Source organism: Macrobrachium nipponense, chromosome 11, assembly GCF_015104395.2.
Source record: "Macrobrachium nipponense isolate FS-2020 chromosome 11, ASM1510439v2, whole genome shotgun sequence".
NCBI classification, from domain to species: Eukaryota; Metazoa; Arthropoda; class Malacostraca; order Decapoda; family Palaemonidae; genus Macrobrachium; species Macrobrachium nipponense.
In genome coordinates, this window is record NC_061087.1 from 341,532 (window position 1) to 367,688 (window position 26,157).

The following is a 26,157-nucleotide window of genomic DNA, read 5'->3' on the forward strand; positions in this document are numbered from 1 at the left end:
AACACTACTTTGCAAGGATTAATGTCCTTTTAAATTCTACATAACTGCTATTTACAATTACTAGTATTTCCAAAAAACTGTAAGGAAATAAAAAAAAAAAAAACAGGTATACACTGTTTATATATTTTTTGTTTTTATTGAATAATTCACTTTGAAGCACCTTGTTTTGTGGGAGATAAACTTGAATCATCCCTCACTCTATAGATGTCATCCAAATGTTGTCCAACATCAATACATAAATGGTATGCATAATTTTTCAAATCTTTACAAATTAAAAAACGAATAATACATCAACATATTACATACTATACTATCTTTACATCTGCAAAATCCCTTTGAATCACTAAAGGTAAAGAAACAAGTTATACATATGAGAGATTTTTCAACTAATTTACAACTGTATAATCACTTTGAATCACTAAAGGTAAAGAAACAATTTATACATACGAGTTTTTTCAACTAATTTACAAAACATCGCTTCATAAAAACTACACATTGTTTCAAGAACAAGTGCTTAGAATACTGTACCAGTAAATAACTACATATGACAATTGGCAATAGGTACTGCTGCTGAAGATTTTAAACAGTGTTTCAAAAATACAAAAGTTTTAAAGGTACTGTACACAAAAATTCTTTCCAAGCACAATGAGATTCTTTAAAATGAGTTTCCACTAGGTCTGAAACTAAAACTTCAGTATTGTACGTAGATTCCTGTACCTGTGAGGTATCTTGATCCAACTAATAAATATTAAGGGCATGTTTATTTCAGTGTGGAGTTTCATAAGCTGTAGAAAAGCCACCTGCTTCTTAAAATACATCTTTGATAGTCTCATACCCTAAGATGCCAAATTATTTTTTATGATCAAATAATTCATAACAAAAAGAAAATGTCACAAAATAAATATCTTTATCATAAGGATTAATTCACTGATTTACACGTCACAAATACTAATAGCACATGAAACTGACACCACTCCCCTGATACTAAATAACCAAGTTTCCATTAACATCTTGTGCAGCTAAGAAATAGCAGCAAAAGAACAATTTTACATTAGACAGACTATCACGACTGACAATAGTTTTATTTCATCTACTACTATCACTTGCGTGATTATCATTCAGACAATCACTTTGGTAGGGCACCTTCCCCTTGAGCTCCTTCAATAATGCCAGTACAAGCATGTGGTGGGATGTTTGCAGCTAGAAGATCCATGATTATCCTAAGAGCGTAAGGCATGAAATTATAAATATATACAATAATATTTAACATGTTAGCAATACACAAAATGTGAATTTTCATAATAAAATCAATTATCTGGATACTTACCAACTGTTGAAGTTATCTGTGGAAAGATATAAGATAACTTTAACAGTAGGCAAGATTCAGTCCAAATAATGTGAATTTTGACAATAAAATCAATTATATTTTGATACTTATCTACTTTTTATGTTAGCTTATATTTTCGTGCAACTAACTTTAAAAGTAAGTCATTCCATATAATACATACTGTGAACTAATAAAACATTAACTTGAACTTCATTATTTCAAGCTCATTGTTTTATTATAAATATAAATGAAAGAGATGCCTGGTCAACTAACAACCTTTCTTACTGGCTAATATTAGTTAACAGCCTATCCTCTCTGTATCCTATACAAAATCAGGACAGCAATGTTTTTGCTGTACTGGACATTCCAAAAAATTAACATTGTCCACAAAAACCTATGATGAATAGCTTTAAATTTGACATACCAAATTTGCCCTGAGTTAGGTTTTCCTTAAATCTGGGTTGTTCAATGTTAGGACCACTTTTCATTTAAAAATGTACTCTGTGATGGATAACCTATGGTGCATACAATGAGATGTTATAATATTTTAGTTCAAAACATTAAATTCCCACACAGTGCAATCTGCCAAAATCTGTATATCATGAATTATTTCATCTCAGTACTGAGTTAGAAAATTATTGACCTCAGAGTACAAACAGAAAGGAACTAACTACAGTGAAATTATTTCATGTACAAAAATCTACAGAAATTTAAAAACTTAAAAACATTCACTATTTGCAAGATATCTTTCCAAGAAAATCAGCAACTGCAGAAGTGCAATGCAAAAAAGAACAAACTTTCTGCATCAATATTTAGCAGATCCAGTTGTAGGTTGCAGAGGCCTTTTAAATTCTCAGTATACTGAGACTTCAGGAATAGGAACAAACCACTGCATACATGTTTATAAAATCTTTTACCTATTCTATTTAGGCACTACCTTGGTACAGCCATTTTCAAAATCAGCTGAAATACTAAAACCACAAGAATTTTAATATGATTATTGTTGCTTTAATAATGCACATTTATTATTATATCACCATCTTTTTATGTTTCACCAGATTTTGTTTAAGAAACAAAAGTCAACCTTATATGCCAGAAAATAAACTAATTCCCATAAGTCCCCCTATTCTGCTTATCTTAGTACCCTGTGAGATTCTTTCTCAAAATCTACAAACTGATGAAATTAAGGACAACGAACAACTGAAGAATATTTTTAAATCTTTATTTTAATGTCTAGGCATTACTGTGGTATCATTTTCAATATCAGCTGAAAAGTAAAAGGACATGTGCAATATCAAAACAACAAGAATTTTATTTTATTCTTGTTGCATTAATATTCCAGCATCATGTTCCATTTTTTTTATGCATGACTTTTTACTTATTTCACCTGATTTTGAAAACGAAACCACATAAAGCCTAAACATTAAAATAAAGATGTAAAAAATGCTGGTTGTGTTTGTTGTCCTAAGTTCATGTTTGTAGATTTTGAGAAAAAAATCTCACAGGGTACAAGATAAGCAAAATAGGGGCACTTACTACAGTAACTAGTGTATTTTCTGGCAGAGAAGGTTGATGTTTTCTTCAAAAAGAGGGGTCACAAGCAAATCATCCTTTGCCTTCCATGGTCAAGGTTAGAGTCAAGTTTGTCAAGTTTAACCTAATGGTTTAATAGAAATTTGTGATGCCAGTAAAATGAATTTCAAACACCCTATCATTCAAAACGGCTCAAAGATTACCTCAGATATAAGAAATCACTTTCTAGTTATCAGTAGTCTTTCAATCTTATAAAATTTGAAAACTATCAGTTATTAACACTATCCTGAGATTAAACAAAAATTATTGTAGAGGTAGTTTATGCACAAGTTAGACTAGTACAGTTACAGAAGCCATATATTATTTAAAATAAATACCTTATTTACTAAAACATGGGACGTTCTATTTCCTTTTAAAAACAGTACTACATGTATTATATAAATAAACAAAAAGGAAATGCAGTGGTACAGTCAACTACTGAACATTTTGTCTCGGTAGGAAAAAACACTTTGTCTGTTATTATTGTAACTACGTACTGTATTTTAGTTACAAGTAATAAAATACCTGTAACCTTTTCTTAACACAAAATATGATGAAAGAAACAACACAGTTGAAAGAATAAAGATTATGATAATGTCAGCACCATATTTTTGTGATTTTAAGATTAATAAAAATAATCCTAAATTTCCTCATTTTTATTTCTTGATATTTTACAATTTATATGAAAAGGACCTAACACAGTACATACTGTATACAGTAGACCTATACAGTAATACAATGAACCTTAAAATTTAGAAATGTTCTAATCACCATAGATACCAGTGCAGATGCCAATGATGAACGTTTTGACATTGAAGTTAATATCTTTATTTTTTTTCTTAAATGTTTACAGCATTATGAATGTAAAATATATATTGCAATACACCCCCTGAACACCTGAATAAGCCCTGGTCACTTACCAGCCCGAACCATCATTTATTAAAAATTTACCAAATCTTTGGTTAAAATAAACGATCAGTGTTGCCAATCTCCTGGCAAACACCCTCGTTACCTAGTTACCAGCCCACCGCTGATAGCCCTGCCTCACGGGCCGTCACACCTGCCCTCTCACGTCAATCACTTATCGTTCGCGGTGGAGTACAGATGTATCCACAGCGAACTCCCTTTTGGTCTTGCCCGGCCTTCATTTGCACCTTTGATTGATTGATTTTGGTGATGAATTATGCATCCCTTTGGATTACGGTTGGATTGCTCTTAATACCTTGTCATCAGACATTGATTCTGCAAAGGAAGAAACAACACAAGCTACGACAACGACTACTGCATTCTCGGCCACGACATCACAGAAAACGACGAGCGGAAAGTTTCAACAACGTATCGTCTTGCCAACAATGCAAGAAAAAGGATGAGTACCCTATGACACGATAGTCCATTCCTTATGCGTAAATTGTAGGCCTGTTCAGTATAATGTAAAGACCAGATGTTTGGAATGTCAGGAGTGGGTCTTTGGACCAGATGTTAGCGTATCTCAAACGTAGGAAGGTCTCGTATTAAGAAGTAAGTGTAAGCAGGAAGAGACTAACGTAGATCAAGATAAGACTTAGAGACAGTGCTCTTTAAGAGACTTGAGAGTAGGCTGACATCGAGTATGACATCTCTGTTACCGATTTTATGTCAAGATTAAGTGAGGATAGATCGAGCAATAGGGATACTGAAATTACTAATCGTTCTTTTTCCAGCTCCCCTGCCTGTTCCAGAACCAGCCCTAACCGGTGCTGGGGGTTATGGGATCCGCAAGCCCACAGGGCAGGATCCGCCGTCCCCCCTGGCGCGGAGCAGGCAGTGTTGGCAGCAGATTCCTTCCCCGTTCCTTCGATGTGTAAGTTCTCAGGATGATAAAAACTTAGGTCAGATATAGACGAGTAGGATAATAGGTCTACATAGTGTTTAGTTTAGGAAGAGAAGTGCAGGCTTCTTCAGGTCGGTTTTCTATTAAAAGTAGTAGTTTATAGAGGCACTGTGTCCTTAGAGCATCTTTAGGCTTTTTCCTGCTTCGAGTTCCTTGTTTCATCAGAAGCTTTTGGGCCATGGTTGGTCTTTCAGATATGCTCCTTCGTCTTTAAGGTTACTTTCCTCTACTTATACGATACGATAATTGTTAATATCACTAATTCTCCGTTCATGCATGATTGACTTACGATATTCAATATGGAGAGAAATCGAATAAAAGTAACTACGGTTAGCCTAGTGTTCACGATGATATATCGTATGCATATTCAGTAGCCTAGCCTAGCCTAAAGTATTCGCTGTACAACATATCGATAGTTATTTTTATATTGGCTAACGCTGTAGGCTCAAGGCATTCTGACTTCGGATAATTCAGTACAGGTGTAATTGAAAACGAACGAGAATCCGATCTGAGGATAATTAATATGAATGTAATCGAACAGAATGAAGATCGGATTCTGTCCGACTAAAGCATTATAATTGTATTATATGTATCATCATATTAGCGTAGTATAAACACTAACTCGGCAGTCATTCACGCTGGAATCGGCGGATGACAAATACGGGTTTGCGTCGACCGCATCCATCTCATTCTCTCCTGATTGCCTAAAATGACGAACGTAACAACACACTCACTTATGCCAAGTTTTGTATACAAACGTATTGAAAGGAGACGTGGTGTTCAACTATGTTGACAATTTTACATAGTCAATGAGGTATCTATCTTGGGGCATATAATCAGATGTCAGATATAAGGAATTCGTATGTATGACGTCTTCATACGTTTAACCGACTATGCCGTCAGTAATTACATTGCGCTTATGTCAATTACAGTTACAATTATTACCAGTCGTATTATCAATTACAATACTGCATTAATATTAGGCCTAATAAAGTTAATTTAATTACCTTTAAATATTATTTTATTACTTTTCAATTAAATTACAATTACACTAGCTTGTCGTCAAACAGCACTATTGTAAGGAGGTGTGGCTTAGACAAGGATGCCGGCTAGTCTGTTTTTTTTTGTTTTTTTTCCTTCCGCCTCCAGATTCAACCATATCACTTGGTCTCGGCTAATGTTTTTGTCCCTAGTTAGCATATTAATGAATATCTGGATACCTTAACATATGGAACGAAGTCATATGTTTCGTCTTACGATGTAATTTAAGTCCAAAAATTTGACTGATACGTCTCATTGGAAGCTAGTTTTTCCCTCGGGTTAGATGGCGTTAAATTTAGGATTCCGTTCGTTTTTCACATCGTTTTCATAGGTATTACGAACCTTACACTTTATATACTTTATTAATCCTTTGTCTGTGTAAAAAAACAACAGTAATGAGCTATAGTTTCTTTTTACACGGCTGCGTTTGAATTCATACAAAAGCTCGGGACTTCTGTCCAGGTTGCTGTTGCACGTAATTTTGCCTTATTAGCTTCAGCTGCATTTATAACATGAAATACAGTAATTACCGTCGCACGTGTATGAATACAATAAAGGATGTTGCTATCGGATTCGATTACTGTCACACGCTGATCAATACAGTAAAGTGATGTTGTTATAGGAGTCGATCGCATTAACAAGAAGTTCTCGTTCGGTTGTTCATAGCTGTACGGAGTTATACGAGTATATTATCGTTAAGATAATAACCCTACCCTTTTACTTAGAAAAGGGTTCAATTTACGGAGGTGGAGATGTTAGACGATTGTAATTTCTCTCTCTCTCTCTCTCTCTCTCTAACTTCCACCCGATTTTATATTCTCTCTTTATCTTAGACGATTGTATTTCTCTCTCTCTCTCTCTCTCCTCTCTCTCTTACTTTTCTGATTTTATATTCTCTCATCCTATTTTCCTATTTTCCACTCTCCTAACACTGACCTCTCTCTCTCTCACTTACTTCCCTGATTTTATATTCTCTCTTTATCTTAGACGATTGTATTTCTCTCTCTCTCTCTCTCTCTCTCTCTCTCTCTCTCTCTCTCTCTCTCTCTCTCTCTCTCTCTCTCTCTTCATCTTTTCTGATTTGCATATTCTCTCATCCTATTTTCCACGATCTCCTAACACTGGACTCATTGTGCAACAGAGGTTTTTCTTCCTGTCAACCTTTTCAAACTTTGTCAATTTCCTTCAGCGCTGACTGACCTCATAGGTCCCAATACTCGGCCTTTGGCCTAACTTCTATTTTTAAACCCAATAATCTTGCTGTCTGAGTTAGTATTAGAGTAGGGAGCGAATATTAGGAATATGTATAGGTATTCATGATATGATATATCAGGGAGAGGATTTTAGTATTAGGAAAGATAGGAAAGGAAGATGTCTGGGTCTATCTGAGGGTATTCTTCCAAGTGCCAACCAGGCAGAGTACAGACAGGCAGGTACAACACTACAAGAGAGGCCATCACTACGATCGACGACACCGATGGACATGGTTGTCTCCTCCGTACATGAGAGGCCTAAGGCCACATGGGAGGTCTTCCAGTTTCCCTCCATACATAAGAGGCCGAGAGCCACATGGTAGGTCTTCAGATTTTCCCTCCATACATGAGAGGCCGAGAGCCACATGGGAGGTCTTCAGATTCCCTCCACCTACATGAGAGGCCAAGAGCCACATGGGAGGTCTTCAGTTTTTCCTCTACTCAGGTGAGGCACATAGCCAGCTGAGAGGAAACAGGTTTGTATCCCTCCCGCACTCAATGAGTTTTGACCTTAGGGTAGAGGTGCAGGGAGTTTTTTTCCCTCCACATATGGGAGGCCTAGAAGGCCACACATGGGAGATTAGTTTGGACGAGTGACAAATGAACTTGAGACTGACCCGCGTACGACTGACACTGGTACAGTGGAGGGCCCGAGTAGATTTCATTCCCACCTCCAAATTAATGTTGGTTAATCGGGCTTATTCCGGTGTTCAGGGGGTGTATTGCAATATGATATTGTTATGATACAATAAAGTTTGTTCATACTTACCTGGCAGATATATATATAGCTGTATTTCTGAAGTCCGACAGAATTTTAAAAACTTCCGACACACGCAGTGGTCGGACCAGGTGGTTAGTACCCATTCCCGCCGCTGGGAGGCGGGTATCAGGAAACCATTCCCATTTTCTATTCATAATTTTTATTTCCACTGTCCCCTGAGGGGAGGTGGGTACTTGATTATATATATCTGCAGGTAAGTATGAACAAACTTTATTGTATCATAAACAATATCATTTTGTTCATGAAACTTACCTGTCAGATATATATATAGCTGAATCCCACCTTTGGAGGTGGGAAGGGACAGAATAGAAGGATTTTGGGAAACAAATGCATGCAGATGATTTACATCTTGGTTCCACCTGTTAGCATAGCTGGCTTCGTGGTTACTGCCACGTAAGTCTGCTTGTGCTACTAGAGTTGCCAGCGAGGTAGAGACCTATATAGCTGGTGCACTCCAGATGATCTGTCAAACAGGGGCGAGACCACGACATGACTAGACCATATTGACCATACCATGAGGGCTAAGAAGTAAAATATATATATATATATATATATATATATATATATATATATATATATATATATATATATATATATATATATATATATATATATATCACCACCTGACCAACCTAGCCAAAGTTAAGGTGTTTTAACTAAGGCCTTAAGAGTTAAAAACAAAAAGTCGCCGTTGTCGGCGACACAACAACTAAATTAAGAGCTCTTCCTAACCATTTTCTACAGGATAGGATGAGTGGTACTTCTTGCCCCCAAGATTGTGTCTGCAGACACGCTATGGCCATAGCGAGCAGCAGATCTCATATGCCATCTTCACATCTCGCAGGGAGTGTGAAGTGAACACAGAGTTGCTTCGCTAAAACATGGTACTCAGGATGTTGCTGAGTGCCATGCTCTGTTGAAATGCTTCCGAGGGCCGCGCCCTCACCTCGTGAGCATTCAGATAAAAAGATTTCAAATCTTTGTGCAAACACAATGAAGGAGCATTTTGAAAGAAACTCCTTAACATTAAAGCCAGGGTGTTCTTCGAATGGGCAAGTCTGGTCTTTTCGGAACACTGCAGATTGCCCCGAATGACTTCGACTTTCTTGAGTTTTATGTAGATAAAACTTGAGAGACCCGACAGGGCACAGGACTCTCTCTGGCTCCTGCCCACTAACTTGTGCCATCCTTGCTTCAAGCTCCTGGCCCAAGGACAAAACGGGTTTCCATTCTTAGCCACAACGGAAGGCATTAGAGAGCACACCGCCTTGTGTTCTCTAAAGCCAAAACTTGTGACGATGGCTTAAAATTTCACTAACCCTCTTTGTCGTATCTAGGGTGGTTAGAAGAAGGCCTTCCTGATCACATGCAAGAATAACAGGTAGGAGAGGTTTGAATGCTTTGACATCAAGAACTTCAGACTACGTCTAAGTTCCATATTGCACAGTCAGTCGTCTGTACTAAAGTCAGGTGACCGACCAGTTGACCAGTCAGACGAATCAAGGACAGCAAGGCTGTACCCTGAAGACCATAAGGCACTATTCTTCGCTGAAGGATGAGTGTCTGGACTGCCTGGGCGATTCAATCTAAGCAAACCTTGGGGGTGTATCAACGCAACCCAACGTCGTCAGCGAATCAACTCCTGACTCGAGCTTCTGGTGCCAGGAGAAAGGAGCGAGGAGCAAAAAGGCGATTCAGTCCCGAAGGAAGAATGCCTGACAGTCCAACCTGGTCTCATGTTACACGATCATCGGGGGTGTATAAACGCAACCGACTTCGTCAACAAGAAAACTCAGGGCTACTATATGTCGCCTGATCTCGCATCGGAGTGTCTGACTCCGAGAAAACAGGTGAGACAAAAAAGTAGATGGTGAGCGAGTTTCGAGATTCCACAGAACTCAAAGATCGTGAAGGGCTTTGTTTTTGTTTGACAGACACAAATCTCTGAGCCCAAAGGGCGTCAACAACATATTTGCATATTCTTTAATAGTTGTGAACTGCCAGCTTATCACATTCTTCAGACGGAAATGGAAAGACGTAATCTTATTCCTGTCAACATCTCGATAGTCTGAACGTAAGTCCGACTCAGAGCGGAGAGGTTATAGGTACCTTTTGAGTTAGAGTAGACCGACTCTCTCGGAAAAAGGAAAACTCCTTGGAAAGTGTAACAATAGGAAGTAGTTGACCTCTGTGAATCAGGATCCTGAAGGCCAACATGGGGCGATCAGCATCATTGTCGCTCCCTGTGACGTTCTAAATCCTCTTATTTACATTTCCTAAGCGATTGAAAAACAGGGGAAAAGAGACCTAAACATCCATACCCCGTTCAATATCATAGGATGGCGTTTTAATGGTACCGATCCCGGATCGAGAATAAGGAAGCAGAGAAGAAGAAGCCTCTTCGTCCTCAACATATCGAAGAGAAGAAAATGAAAGGGCGTCCCCTAAAGTCTACACAACTCTCAACTACTTACTTCTAAAGAAAGATTCCACTCGGAAGTGTTGCTGCCGTCGATCGAGACGATTCGTACGGACTTTTGCAATCCTGTAACGAACCTGTAGAGGATCGTTACATTCTACGCCTGTTGTTATAATAGGCTCTTTCTCGTAAACTCGAACAAGGACCGAGGAGAAGATACTTCTTAAGATACGAGAGAGCTGTGGAATATCAGAGTTGATCTGGACCACTGGTTCCCAAAAACTCGTTTCGAGGACTGGAGGGACTACCGAATCGCTTTTACTTTCTTTCAGATTAAGATCCAGGACATCTGAAACCCTATCCAGATGTCCGGCACCTTCTTTCTATCACCTCAGGTGATAGACGCACTAGAGATGTTCAGAATCAGTCCTAGATCTAGAATAATATTTCAGTTTCCCGGTAGGAAAAAACTGTGGTCTGAATTGCAGTCTATTCGGGAAACAAACTTCTTCAGGAAGGAAATGGTCCCCAGCAAGCTCATCCATTCCCTCCCGAGTATGCTTACTTCCCTAATAAGGCTGCGCTTTGCCTAAGCAGGAGAGCAAATAAAAGTGCAATGTTGCGGTAGACTCGTAGTTCCATACCGTGCGGTACGAGCACCGAAAGGATTAAGAGTAACTCTGTTGAACATAGTAAGGCAAAACGAATGCAATGTTTATTCATTCACGTAAGAAATCCCCTCAATCTTAGGCTAAAGTCCGTGATTGTAGGACAGAGATACAGTTAGTCAGTCAATCCCGCAGGAGAGAACGTAACCGTCAGCACAGAGATACGGTTAGTCAGTCAATCCGCAGGAGAGAGAGACGTAACCTACAGCGCATGACAGCGCACGATCTGTTACTGGCTCGGTTGGACTGGAGACAGACACAGCGTGACAGCAACAGCCAGCAGCTTACAACGTCGTCTCTTAACTTTATGTCTGAGTTGCCAGCTACCCTATTCTACGAAGAAATAGGTCCGTTATTTTTTGAGCAGAAAGACTCTCAGCTGGTATATTTAAGCGAAACAGAAAACGCTAAATATATAGATGCGTTTGTGTCGTCAGCACTACCATACAACGGTAAAAGATAAATCGGAAACTCCTGGAAGCTGCAGGAGTAACGATTAAATGTCCTTAAAATAGACAATAGACCTCTCGGTTGCCATCGAAGAGGTAACTACAGCAAGCGTATATGACTTGAACCAACCAGAAGTAAAATAACGCACGGCAAAATATGAAATTATATCACAATAAAGTTTGTTCATACTTACCTGGCAGACATATATAGCTGAATTCGGAAATAGAGCTACATACATATCTGACAGGCAAGTTTCATGAACAAAACTTAAGAATCGAAGCAGTCAGCTCAAGCTCCTTATGTTATTGACATAAGCGTTCATTGACGTAGTCTACAAGTCTATTTCTTGTACGAGTCTGCGAATGACGAATGAAAGCTCTTCCGATCTTGTCATAAGAGCTTATTCGCTTACGCAATATCAAGTTAATGAGATGTTTGTCAATGAGAACTAACCCATTTACGGGACAAAGAGATATTTTGTCAATGAGGGGATACCCACTTATTTGACAAAACGAAAGTATATTGTCAATGGGGGAAAGTCACTGAATTGACAAAACGTAATCCAGGAAGTCGAGCATTTAATTTTTCCGATTCCCGTCTCAAACGAGGAAGGGGCAAGAATCCTGTTAAGAGACTGGGCTTACGGCAGGTAGAACGACGATGTTCAATTCGGCAGCGTAGTCCCGATTAGAACTACAAATAAAAAAATCTATCATCTGAAAAACCCTTTCAGATGGGCTAAAAAGCTTGCAAAATTATCCTGGGAAGAGGAAGAAACTCTCCAACCAGCTTCCTCTCCCGTATCACAACTAATGCCTGCTAAAGCTTAAAATTTATTGCAGTATGGCAAAGGAAGTCTTGTGCTTTCCTGAAGAGCGTCCTTTTGATGAGTGCCCTTTGCAAGAATCCTACTGAACGTTCCGAGAGTCCTGACGTGCAGGACATCGAGCCTTACATAACCCGTAACTGCCTTATCGCAGAGTCTTGACTGCGGTAGTGTCAACTTAAATTTATTGGCAGAATGGCAAAGGTTGCGGTAGAGCAAACGAGAATCTTCCCTTGAGCTTTCCTTAACTCCATCCACCTATGCGAAAAGCAATATTAATTGACAGAGACCTCTTGAATTCACGAAACCCGATGTCTTGCTGGGTTTCGAAGAAGAAGTTGTCTGTTCACTTTAAGCTTCCTCCGAAGCACTGCCTACTTCACCTTCTTTGCAGGTGAGGTAGAAGGTATCACCGAAGGTAGAAGGTAAAATTCTTTAGGCCCAAATCTGAAACAAAGAGCTTGAAGAGTTCAACAGAAACGTTCAGCCAGGCGACACACCTGGTCGTGCGCTGGTGCACTCTCGGCGTCCACTGGAGCGCGCTCGGCGTCCACTGGAGCGCGCTCGGCGTCCACTGGCGCGCGCAGCTCCGGCTGGCGCGCGCTTGGCCTGCACCCGCGCGCGCCTGGAGTCCATCCGAGGGTCCGGTCGTCCGCTCTCAAAGCTTCCTGCTACTCTGACTTCTTTTACGTATTTCTCGGTGGAAAGACGGACACGAGTTCAGGCGACGTTCGCCTTCTTACTTCTCACTGAAACGCATAACTGAGAGAGAGAGAGAGGACGTGAAGCGTCCTCTTCTATAAAGCTTCTATTTAGAGGGCGCGAGTCCTTCCGAAAGCTCCACCCTGCATGGGGAGGACGCTTCGGAGGACGAGAAGCAATCTTACAGGATTCGTGCACGCGCATGCACTTTGGCAGTCTGGGGATTTTCATCAGAAACTGCCGAAGGCACGCCAGATCGGTGGGGGTTCCTTGTAACCCTCCTTAGGCTTTCGACATGCTCCCTCCCCCCCCGGGTCCTGGGAGTCAAGCAGAGGTCCCGGCCTAGAGGCGAAACGAGGCCGATCTGACGCACCCTCCACTACACAATGGTATCACTGCACTTCTGCACTTCACTTTACTCTCTAAAGCAAGCACTTTCGATTCTAAGTTACGAATCGAAAGAGTATCAGAGAAAGGGCAATTCCTCTACAGACACTGCTTAGGGCCCGAAGGCAACACTGCGGGAGGTTTAGGAGTAAACAATTACAGAAGTGGCAGCTTCCCACACAATGAAGGAGAGCGAACACCTCTCGTAGACATATTCATAGCCCGTAGGCCATACTACAGGGTTAGGCAAAATAAAGTCTACAGGAAAGGTTAGCAGGTTCACTACCCTGACTTTTTGTTACTGATTAATTGCGTACATACGAATCATACGTCTTCCTTACGGAATTAGACATGTTTTAACTGATTAATTGCGTACATACGAATCATACGTCTTCCTTACGGAATAGACAAAGTCTCACACTCCTTACATGACAAATCTCAACAAAGAAGCAAGACCCATACCCCTCGTACATACCAAGTGCGGATCTACCGAAGCTTTCGGTAGCCACACCCTATCTTTGCAGACAACCCCGTCTGAAACTAGTCTAACTAGATTCAGATATTTTATGCAAAAATGAATCAAATTCAAATCAATTTAAGATAGCGTATGCCTAGCCACAAATCCAAGTAATAAATAACAAAAGACAATTAGGATACTTAGCGGCAATGAAGTTTCCAAAATCCTAAGACGGAGGTACTGAAAACAGGTGTTTTCAGCACCGGCGACAGAAAAATTATGAATAGAAAATGGGAATGGTTCCTGATACCCGCCTCCCAGCGGCGGGTGAATGGGTACTAACCACCTGGCCGACCACTGCGTGTGTCGGAAGTTTTTAAAATTCTGTCGGACTTCAGAAAATACAGCTATATATATATCTGACAGGTAAGTTTCATGAACAAAATGAAGTTTTTATTGTAAAACTAATATTGTAATACCTACCTGAACACCTGAATGATTCCCACCCTCCTCCCCTCTCATACATTTATTGAGTTTGTGATTGATGGGGAAGGGCAGGTGTAACCGGCCCGTGAGGCAGGGCTATCAGCGGTGGGCTGGTAACTAGTAACGAGGGTGTTTGCCAGGAGATTGGCAACACTGATCATTTATTTTAACCAAAGATTTGGTAAATTTTTTAATTTTTTAATAAATGATGGTTCGGGCTGGTAAGTGACCAGGGCTTATTCAGGTGTTCAGGTAGGTATTACAATATTAGTTTTACAATAAAAACTTCATTTTATTTTTTTTTATTTTACTACACTTTGATCACAAACAATCCATCCAACTGTGCAAGTTAAGTAACCTACAATGCGTTTTCAAAAGAATGACAATAAGCATATTTCTATATATCACACCATATATACAACAATGCTTCAGTCAAGTCTCTTAGTAAACTAAAAATGACAGTATCAGTAATGAATAATGTGTGCAAGTGAGCAATGGAGAGAGAGCTTTATTTACTTTTGCTTATCACATCTCGTCCCTTTTTAATTACTGTTCTGGTAGGTTTGGGGTTCCAGTTTTCAGTTTTTGTATGTTTCTTCAAGTGTTCTCATTTGCCATTCTGTTTTTTTTTTTTTTTTTTTATAGTGCTACTGTCCCTTTCCCCCCCAACCCCAACTACAGGTAACCATCTAATTTCTGGATGCAATCAAGCTGTCCAGAGGAAAGATTTTAAATTAGTACGTACACCTATACAAAGGATTTAAAATCAACTTTACAGCAACCTTAAAGAGCACTGGAAGAATGCTGGCCAGCTATTGTTGCATTAGAAACCCTTTGAAACACAATAATACATAATTTTTACTTATCTGACAAAATGCTATTCCTTTCACACCTACTAGTTTCTTTTTTATTTTTATTTCTCTCATTTTCTTTACTTTTTCTTTTAAACATACCATTTTCATAAGGAATGTATTACACACCTAATACTGATTACATACAACAGGTTACCTACAATGACCACAAGACACCTCTAAGAAATAATATTACAATACCATAACACACGTTGATATACTAAAACTTACTCTACATTAAAAAATATTTAAATAAAGTTTTCACCTACTTGAAGAGGTCAGGATGCAAGCGGATCCCTGCTATTTTTACCTATCATACAACTGCCACTGGTCTGCTGTCATATTATTTTTACTTAAAGAGTGTAATGATGAACTTCACTCATGCTGGAAAAAAACAGTGCAAAGTTATATCAATGAAGGTAACAGTCCTGCTAGGCAGACATCTTCATATGTATAGTACTTGCAATAAGTCTTTCCTAGTATAATATAATGGTATATTGCCTAATGTATACTCAAGAATGCTAATATTGTATGTATCAAGAAAGTGATGGGACACTACTTTTAAAGCTGCAGTAAATACCCCAGGAGCTTCAGAAAATACCAAATTTTACTATACACCAAGTAAGTGTGAGCTTTTACTACAAAACTTACAAGGTCAGTACAGTACTTTATAATTTCATAAGACAGAGAAGATCTGTCTCAATTAAAGGGGATGAATGGGAGTCAACATAGGCAAAATGATCATTTGTATACGTACTATAATTAAAAATAAAGACCTTTGTAAACAAATGTAACCCTTTATACATAACGAAACCACCACAATGAGATGAAAAAATGAAGTTTTTTATTGTAAACTAATATTGTAATACCTACCTGAACACCTGAATAAGCCCTGGTCACTTACCAGCCCGAACCCTCATTTATTAAAATTTACCAATCTTTGGTTAAAATAAACGATCAGTGTTGCCAATCTTCTGGCAAACACCCTCGTTACCTATTTACCAGCCCACCGCTGGTAGCCCTGCCTCACGGACCGGTCACACCTGCCCTCTCACGGTCAATCTTAAACTCAATAACTCTGTATGAGAGGGGAGGAGGGTGGGAATCATTCAGGTGTTCAGGTAGGTATTACAATATTATTTTACAATAAAAACTTCATATTGCAATACACCCCTGAACACCTGAATAAGCCCGATTAACACATTAATTTGGAGGTGGGGAATCAACTCTGCCCGGCCCTCCACTGTACCAGTTGTCATCAATATAATTAAGCACTCACCCGACTCATTTTCTTTTACCAGAATGCATTTGGAGACGAGTACCTGAGTCAGTCTCAAGTTCCTTTGTCCCTCGTCCAAACTAATCCCCCATGTGTGGCCTTCTAGGCCTCCCATGTGTGGGAGGGGAAAGACTCTGCACCTCTACTCTAAAGGTCAAAACTCATTGAGTGCAGGTAGGGATACAAACCTGTTTTTCCTCTCAGGTGGCTATGTGCCTCACCTGAGTAGAGGAAAGCTGAAGACCTTCCATGTGGCTCTCGGCCTCTCATGTATGGAGGGAATCTGAAGACCTCCCATGTGGCTCTCGGCCTCTCATGTATGGAGGGAATCTGAAGACCTCCCATGTGGCTCTCGGCCTCTCATGTATGGAGGGAATCTGAAGACCTCCCATGTGGCTCTCGGCCTCTCATGTATGGAGGGAATCTGAAGACCTCCCATGTGGCTCTCGGCCTCTCATGTATGGAGGGAAACTGAAGACCTCCCATGTGGCCTTAGGCCTCTCATGTACGGAGGAGAAAAGAAAAACGTTGTGGTGTCCGTCCATCGGTGCGTCTGCAACGGTGTCTCCGTTCGTAGCGCTGTCCTCTCCTGTAGTGTTGTACCTGCCTGTCTGTTCTGTGCCTGATAAGTGGAAGAATACCCTAAGATAGGCCTAGACCTGTCTTTCCTATTCTGTCCCAATACTTAGAATCCTCTCGTGATATGTCCTATCATGAATGCCTCCTACATATCCCTAATATTTGCTCACTACTCTAATACTAATTCTGATTACTGACTCGTATAAACTAACGGTTATCCCCTATAACTGCTCCCGCTGCCACGAACGGACCTAAAGAAAACCCTTCGTCGGACTGAAACTGAACATCCCTCAAGTAGAAAGAAGTGAAAACCGAAACAGACTTCCAAGTTGCTGCCTGCAGAATCGCCAATACTGAAAAAATTTCTTAAGAAAGCTGCCGAAGTTGCCATTCCCCTAATGCTATGAGCTCTGACTCCTGTCAACTCTGAACTATCTGAAGCAGTTGACCCTTTAGTTATTGCCTGTCGAATGACTTCCCTGAGGAAAAAGCTGATTGCGTTTTTGGAGATCGATCTAGAGGGATTTTTGGGGGAAACGAATAAGGTTCTGGGTCTGGGTTTCAGTTTCTTCGTCTTATTCACGTAAGCTCTCAATGCTCTCACCGGACATAACCGCAACTCTTCCTCGTCTCCTCCCACGAAGTCGGTCAACGCTGTAACTCTAAACGACCTGGGAAGAGGATTAGACTCTGACTCTGTCTTTGCTCTGAATTCGGGAAGGTAAGACAGGAACAGATCCTCTCCAACCCACGAGATATCTCTCGCGATGGCTTGAAGTTCCCCTATTCTTCTAGCTGTTGCTAATGCTACCAGAAAGAGGACCTTTTTTGTCAGTTCCTTCAGCGTTAACTCTCCAAAGGTTCAAAATCTGAAGATGCCAACAAACCTAAGACCATTGAAAGATTCCAGGGAGGTGCGTGAGATGGGGTCCTTGGCTTCTCAATCTTGAAGACCTCAACAAATCATGAATCACTCTGCTGGAAGATATTTCAGGTAGATGGTGGAAACGAAAAGTGCTACTAAGCATAGCTCTATACCCTGCAATTGACGAGTACGAGAGATTCTTCCTTTGTCTAAGAAAGAGCAAGAATTCCGCTATTTTCGGAATTGTAGGACTGGAAATGGTATGTCCCTGCGACCTGCACCAACTTCTATACATGGCCCACCGCACTTGGTATAGTCTTCTTGTGGAATTTCTTAGACAGAGAGTAAGCTGTCTAGCCACTCCTCGTGAAAACCCCGCTTCTCTTGCTGCTCGCTGGATAGTCTCCATGCAGCCAGCCTTAGCACTCGAAGGTTTTGGTGGAACCGATGAAAATGTGGCTGTCTTAAAAGGTCCTTTCTGTGAGAAGAAGTACTGGGGGCATTATTAGCATTTGTAGAAGATCGGGAACCAAGATCTTTGAGGCCAGAAAGGAGCGATTAGGGTCATCTGAGTGTTTGAACAGTCCATGAGTTCCTCAGTACCTGATCCAACATGCCGAAAGGAGGGAACGCATACACCTGCATCCTGTCCCATGACTGTAACATCGCGTCTGTTCCCGCTGACATAGGATCCGTCACCGGTGAAAAGTAAACCGGTAGTCGGTGGTTCTCGACTCGTGGCAAAAAGATCTATCGTGCTGGCCATCTTTTTAAAAGGAGGTCTACTTCCTCCTGGACCAAGGTCCATTCTGCCCCCAGAACTTCCCTTGATCTGCTCAAGGCATCTGCCACCACATTCCTTTTTGCCTGCGATGGAATTGTGGTAGAATCTTTTACCCGTGTGTCTCGCACCATCTTAAAATTCTCTGTGCCACTTCGTTCAGATTGAAGGATCTTGTACCTCCTTCCTTTTTCAGGTATGCTAATGCTGTGGAGTTGTCCTGAAAACAAGGCCACTGTAAGATTTAACACCTGTTTCCTCGAAGGTGCATAATGCCTCCTCTACCGCCCTGTAGTTCCCTGAAATTTATGGACTCTCTCCGATCCGGATCCCTCCAAAGGCCCTTGGCTTGAGCTCCTCCAGGATTGCTCCCCAACCCTGATCCGAGGCCAATCTGTGAACAGATGAACGTCCGGAATCGGAAGGTCTAACTCTACACCGGTGGTCAGATGATGTTCTTCTGACCACCACCGAAGATCCTCTCGGCAAGAATCGTCCCAGCTGATCACTGCACTCTTGTCCCGAAAGTCCCAGCGATTCCTGAGACATGCCTGCAAAGAACGCATCCGTAGACGAGACCGAGGAACCAGAAGGGGTAGAGAGGACATTCTCCCCAGGAGACTTAGCCATCCGAAACTGGTTGTTCTCTTGTCGACCTGAACTCCTCCAGTTGGCCTAGTAACATCTCGACCCTCTCTGAGGTCGGGAAAGCCTTCAAAAGAGGCGTCTGAATCCTCATCCCTAAATAAAGTCTTCTCCTGTGAAGGTACAAGATCGCTCTTGTCCTCGTTTATCCTTATACCCAACTTCACACATAAATCCAGCAAAAAGCTTGTCGCTCTTACTGCTTCTTTCTTGGAGTCCGCCTGAATTAGCCAGTCGTCCAGTATCTTCTCATCCGAAAACCTTGACTGTGCATTATCTTTGAAAACTGGAGACATCACTCTCGTGAAAGACCTGAGGAGCCGTGGTCAGCCCGAAGCAAAGTACCTTGAACTGGGAAGGTACCCGGGTGGACCCAGAAACGAAGGAGCCTCCTCGACTCCTGATGAATTGGAATTTGGAGGTACGCATCCTTGAGGTCCACCGTCACCATCCAATCGTTTCTTCGAACTGACCTCAACACTGAAGCCACGGTTTCCATGTGGAATTTTGTACATTTCACCCTCTTGTTGAGCTCTGATAGGTCTATAATGGGTCTCCAAGACCTGACGCCTTCTTTGTGACGAAAATTCGACTGTAAAACCCTGGGGTTGGGGGAGCAGGCTCTATTGCCCCTTTTTGGATTAGAGCCTGAATCTCCTCTCTAAAGCTATACCCCTGATGGATGAAGGGGCATAACTGTGCAGACGAATTGGTGTCTTGGAGAGTGGAGGAACCGAACAAAGAGGAATCTTGTACCCTTCTCCAGCACCTCCAAAACCCAACTGTCTGCATTGTACTCTCTCCAGTGGACGGTGAACTGAGAGAGGCAACCCCCTACTGGTATTCCCGAGAGTGGTGTCTCCTATTTGCGAAAATTCTTCCTCGAAGCTCCTGCCTTCGAGGAAGTCGAGTGAGCCGACCTCTTCGCGAATCTAACCTTCTTTGGAGACCTAGAAGGAGAACGAGAATCTGATCGCCGCTTACCTGGAGACGACATCCTTGTTCCTTTTGGAGATCTAGCTCCTTGCGCTGCTACTCTGGATCAATGCTTGTTGAGACTCCACTGTTGAGGTTGATGATACAAAATTCATCATATTGGTCACTTCCTGTTCGTTAAATAACGAACTAGTCAATGTTATTGGAGAACGGGACAAAATCCTTTTGTGTAGATCCGGGAAATGCGGGGGCAAATGACTAAGGTAAAGGTCTCGCCTTTTCTTACCAATGAATGTCGTACACCCTGCACACAATTTGCCTGGTGTGCCAGGCCCATGGAAACTGAAGTGATGAGGTTATCAAACAGTCCAGGGTCTGAAGGAACAAAACCATCCTTCTTCAAGAACCCCATCAAGCCAGACAGAGTCCACATTGTGTGTGGACAAGGCCTCCGTCTGATTCCTAAATACGTTTTCCAAGGCAGCTGCCTCCTTCAGAGAAACACTAACGAGCCTAGATGAAGCCAGAGATCTAGGAATTAACCCCTCAATAGATTCATTGAGAGGAACCCGAATCCCCGACGAAGGGTTCCCAGATACTCCATACAACGGCTTCCTTGGAGGAAGGAGCGCCGAGTCCTGCCTATTAAGTCCTACCACTGAAGCTAGTCTCTTGTCCGCCTCTTTCAGAGCTTGTTCGACTCTCCCGAACCAAGGAAATTTGTTCGAAGAGTACACTACGGGAGGTTAGTAGCATATAATTCCTCGAAAACTGAATGACTCTGCTGGAACGGTTGATCCTCTCCCTTTGCCTGCGGGAAAAATATCCTGGACGAAACTGAATCATCCTGCTGTATTCGCTGTCACGCACTTGACTCGAAAGATCCTCAACAGCAGCTGTGTCTTCATCCAACTCGTCTTCTTGGATTACGTCCGAAGGCCGAGCTCGCCCTGTCATAGAAGCGGACTGTACATCTCCTAAACCTACCTCCGATAAATTCAACCCTTCACCCATTTATACCAACCCCCTCCCTCCACCAGCCAGAAATATCGTCAATAGGCACAGGTGGATGGACGAGGCGTATCGACACTTTGCCAAGACGGCAGTGTTGTCAACAGCATCAGGTGAGCTACTGTCCCAATGACTAGTCTGGAACGCAGACTGTCTATCAGGTGCAGTGTTACCGAATGGCAGACGAACTCGGCATCGTCATATTACGCGTCTCCTGTCTCGATGACGCAAACAGTCGCGCTCGCTCCGCCCACCCTCTGGTTGCCAGATACTCCCGGCCAAGCAGCCTGAACACCTAAAAAAATTCTCCTGTCCTTACCCCTTCCACCTTTCCTGTCCTTGCCCCTGCTACCTGTGTTTGTATGTTTCCTGCCTGTACATTAGTCATATTACCTACCTGGAGTGTTGACCATCCCGCAGCTACTGTCACTCCGCTACTCCTAACCGCCATATCTGGCATCTTCAGTACTCTATCCAGTCTGCCTTGCGTCATGGCTAATGTACTCCGAGAACCTACGTCTACCGAAGCTTTAGAGACTAAATGGTGAATGTTACCAAGAGAAGCAATACCTGAATCTGGAAGGATATTCGAACCCAATGAACCCCCGTACGGAGGTTGATGAAAACCTACACCGTCAGTGCTGTCTCTCTGCCCTGACGAAACCAACGTTCATGTTCCTACCACCCCTTGCCAACGAGCTAGCCATGTTACTGTCAGTCAATACAGTATTCCAACCTGACTCTCGGGTTGTGCGCAGTGAGCTCAAAGAACCCCCAAACCCTGTCGATATTGTCGTATCAGTCTTAGGAACGACTGAAGAGTAAGGGTACATCCTAACAGATACATTGTCCGTACTATCCGACCAAATCACCTGACCACTGACACCATCCGGAACGAAAGGAATACCGGAATCAGATGCTCCCCCCCGACTACTAGGAAAGGAATTGAAAAAGTCGAAGAACCTCAGAAGTAGGAAACATAGAGGAAGGAGAAATAGAAACCCCTACTGACCCAGAAGGCATAGCAGATATCAGTTCCGAAGAAGTAACAGCAGAAAAGGAAGAAGAAGAAGAAGGAAGGAGGAGAGAGGAAGGAAGTTGAAACATAGATTCAGAGGCTACATCCCCTCATTCATCTTCTTTAAAGAGAGCCAATAAATTGAAAAATCTCCACCTTGAAAATCAAAACTAAGATCATCTTCAAATTCAGGAAAATTCTTAAGCACGTGATTTCTGATGTCACTGTAGTTCATCAGAAAACACTGCCTAACTAGAGTTCTATACCCTTGTGATAGCCCGAGAAAATTAGCATTGTACTCTGCTATATTTAGCCCTTGATCTAACCTACCCGAAGGACTAGGATTAACCCCCGGACCGAACGGAACCTCGAGAAGAAGAAGGAATCTCCTCTACGAATTTATTAGTAGACGAGGACTGAATTACATTCTTACTAATATCTTTATCTGTTTTTTCCCCGGGATGATAGACCCGAGGGGAGAAAAAATACAATCCGCTGGATCGAGCGGCGAAAGAACCCTGGTCATCTTTACTTCTGGTCTTTGTTCTAAGGCTAAAGAGATCTTTTCCTCCACACCTGGTGCTATTTTCTTATCTGTCACTTTGTCTCCTAATTCTGATATAAACTTACCATCTTTGTTAGGGATTAAAGGGGAAAACTGCTACTAACTCTCGCCTGCTCCGTGCCAGGGGGGACGGCGGATCCTGCCCTGTGGGCTTGCGGATCCCCATAACCCCCAGCACCGGTTAGGGCTGGTTCTGAACAGGCAGGGGAGCTGGAAAAGAACGATTAGTACTTTCAGTATCCCTATTGCTTGATCTATCTTCACTCAGCCTTGACATGAAAATCAGTAAACAGAGGACGTCATACTCGATGTCAACCTACTCTCAAGTTTCTTAAAAAGCACTGTCTCTAAATCTCTATCTTGTTCTACGTTAGACTCTTCCTGCCTACGTTTACTTCTTGATACAAGACCTTTCCTATGTTTAAGATACCCTAACATTTGTTCCAAAGACCACTCCTGACATTTCTACACATCTAGTCTTCACATTACATTGGACAGGCCTACAATTTACGCATAATGAGTGACTGTCGTTGTCTAGGGTACTCATCCTCTTCTTGCATTGTTGGCAAAGACGATACGTCGTTGAAGTTCCGCTCGTCGTTTTCTGTGATGTCGTGGCAGAAGTTGATGTCGTTGTCATAGCCTGTGTTGTTTCTTCTTTGGCCGATCCATGCTAATGATAAGGTATACAGAGCAATTCAAACCGTAATCCAAAAGGAAAAGCGTAATTCGTCACAAATTTAAATCAATTCACGGTGCAAATGAAGCCGGGCAAGACCAAAAAGAAGTTCGCTGTGGATACGTCCGTACTCCACCGCGAACGATAAGTGATTGACGTGAGAGGGCAGGTGTGACCGGTCCGTGAGGCAGGGCTACCAGCGGTGGCTGGTAAATAGGTAACGAGGGTGTTTGCCAGAAGATTGCAACACTGATCGTTTATTTTAACCAAAGATTTGGTAAATTTTAATAAATGAGGGTTCGGGCTGGTAAGTGACCAGGGCTTATTCAGGTGTTCAGGGGGTGTATTGCAATAATAAAAACTATTAAATTTATTATGTATTCTAAGATAAACAAATATTAATTTCAGCTGCAAAACATAATTAGCCACTGTTCAACAAGATAGGATCAACAGCCTCCATTTAACAATATGATTTATCCAACAAAAAGTAGTTTGCAAGTCTTTCTTTAATTTCTTAGACAGAGAGACCAATTACAATACAGGCTTGAGATATATTTATGAGTTGACAAATGTTTGTATAACCAATTACAAAGGACCCCTATTCTGTCTTAACAATATTGGGGACTATACTGTACTGTATAGGAAATCTTGGTATCTGGGTCCATATACGGTTTGCGTCCTAGGTTAGCTTAGGTTATGATGTCCCCCTGTTTTTATTTGTTTTCATTATCCCCCATCAATCATTTACCTTAGCTTCCCAATATGGTCTCTCAGTATTGTTAGGCATAGGCTATGTCCCCAAAAGGGGAATACATAACTAATAAGTTTACCAAACATCTGCAGGGGAAATGAAATGTTAAATTTGTAAAATCACTTAGAACGTAAAAATGTAATGTATTTCACTTTTGTACCACATTAAAGAATTAAAAGTGAAATAAGTTAGTTTTTAACAGTACAAGTTTGCCTTTTGAATTGTTATCACTGCACTTAAGACAAGTAGAAAATATAATATTGAATTTACTATTTTAATTTATAGAAGCAAGAATATGGTTCGATAAAGGAATTTTCATGACACATGAAGCTTATACTATACACCCCCACTTCGAAAAATAGATATTTCATGTACGTAAACTACATGACATTAAAGTAATCATAAGCCTATTGGTTTACCCTTTCTAGTTTCTCTTTTCATCCAAAACAAGGTCTTCGTTTCAGTAAAATTTTACAATAGGGTAAATGACCAAGCGGCGACTAGCGGCCACCTCTCTCAGAACGCGACCACATCCCGAAAGAGCGCTTGAATTATGCCATTATTTCATAATTTAGGAAATAACACTTAATTTGTGAGGAGCACAGAGGTCTCAGGCATGCTGCCTGGATAGACCACAACTCTTGACTGATGCTCATGGCAGCGAATTCAAGTACTTTTTCAGTAAGGTGGCCGTATTCCAGGATCGGTGGCCACTATGTCACCACTTGGTCATTTACCCTAGTTGCACCGCCTGATTTCCACAGCCAGGTCAGGACACATTGCCCTAAGTTAGGTTAGGTAGGTAAAATCACATTAGGTCAGGACAGAGCACTATAGGAAAGGCTAGTTCTACCTTATATATAAGCTATATGAGAAACCTGACCCGGTCAACAACTAGCGGGAATCAGGCCATGCAACTATTGTACAGTTTTACCCTGGTTTCTTACCATGGCCTCTAAATAGTATGGCCTAATGGCATACCACACTAAATAATATACCCTTTAAAACTACCGTATGGGTTTACCCAAGTAACAATATTCAAAGACAAACACACCTATGGGGTTGACAGGCTCAATCATCATCATCGATCATTACCTCGAACTCATTAAAGGGCCCCATACACTGAACTACCTAGTACTCCTAGGTAGTATTGTATGAACGACTGTCTGCATCGTTCGCAAAAAAACTGTGTATGGGCTTGTCTGAATGAAAAAGTGGGCAGTTTTTGTGATCTGAACCATCTTGGTGGAAATCTGTCACGACCAGGTTGCTGGCTTGCGACTTAGCTAGCTATTACCTAGCTAATGGTATGTCTGTCATACACAGGTTGTGCAATGTGTGATTGTCTGCCAATAGCTACTTATAGTACCTACCTAGCTAGGTAGTAGGCTAGCTATCATCAGTAGGTAGTAGTATCTCAGCAACCTTTGACATACCTAGTAGCTAGCTATAAAGACAACTGAGTAGGCCTAGACTACCACAGAAGTACTAGGCTATAGCCTAATTCTACAATTGCAATACTAGGTTAGCCTATTCTGGGTAGAATTTATAGGCTATGTAATCTAGCTAGTAGCTAATACCTAGTCTAGCTACCTAGTACCTAGGTAGGTACTAGGTAAATAGGTAGTACCTAGTAGTAGGAGGCTAGGTAGCTACCCAGTAGGTACCTAGCTAGTAGTAGGTAGCCTATATACTAGCTACCTAGGTACTAGCTATAGGCTAGCTACTACCTATACCTAAGCCTACTTACCTTATACTAGGTACTACCTATAGTATTTTATACACTGTAGGTAAGTACTCTACGTACCTGCTTGATAAAGGTGATACAACTTAACCTTCTACGTTTCATTAACAAAGTTTAGAATCTACTAAATGGAGCTTTGTTTGTTTAGTACTTCAGTAGTAGTAGTAGGTGGGCTGCATATACTTTTGAGACGGCTCCCTTGCTTGTTTTATTC

The 26,157-nt window shown here is 41.4% G+C and overlaps 1 long non-coding RNA gene across 1 annotated transcript; it reads right to left on the reverse strand.

Annotated features, from left to right (window-relative positions):
- Positions 1 to 111: 111 nt before the first annotated feature.
- On the reverse strand, positions 112 to 26,056 carry LOC135214673 (uncharacterized). Its single transcript, XR_010314449.1, has 3 exons — positions 26,007 to 26,056; positions 15,360 to 15,474; positions 112 to 1,220 (listed from the first exon to the last, which is right to left on the reverse strand). It is a non-coding gene; the product is annotated as an uncharacterized LOC135214673 (long non-coding RNA).
- Between the last annotated feature and the right edge of the window lie 101 nt (positions 26,057 to 26,157).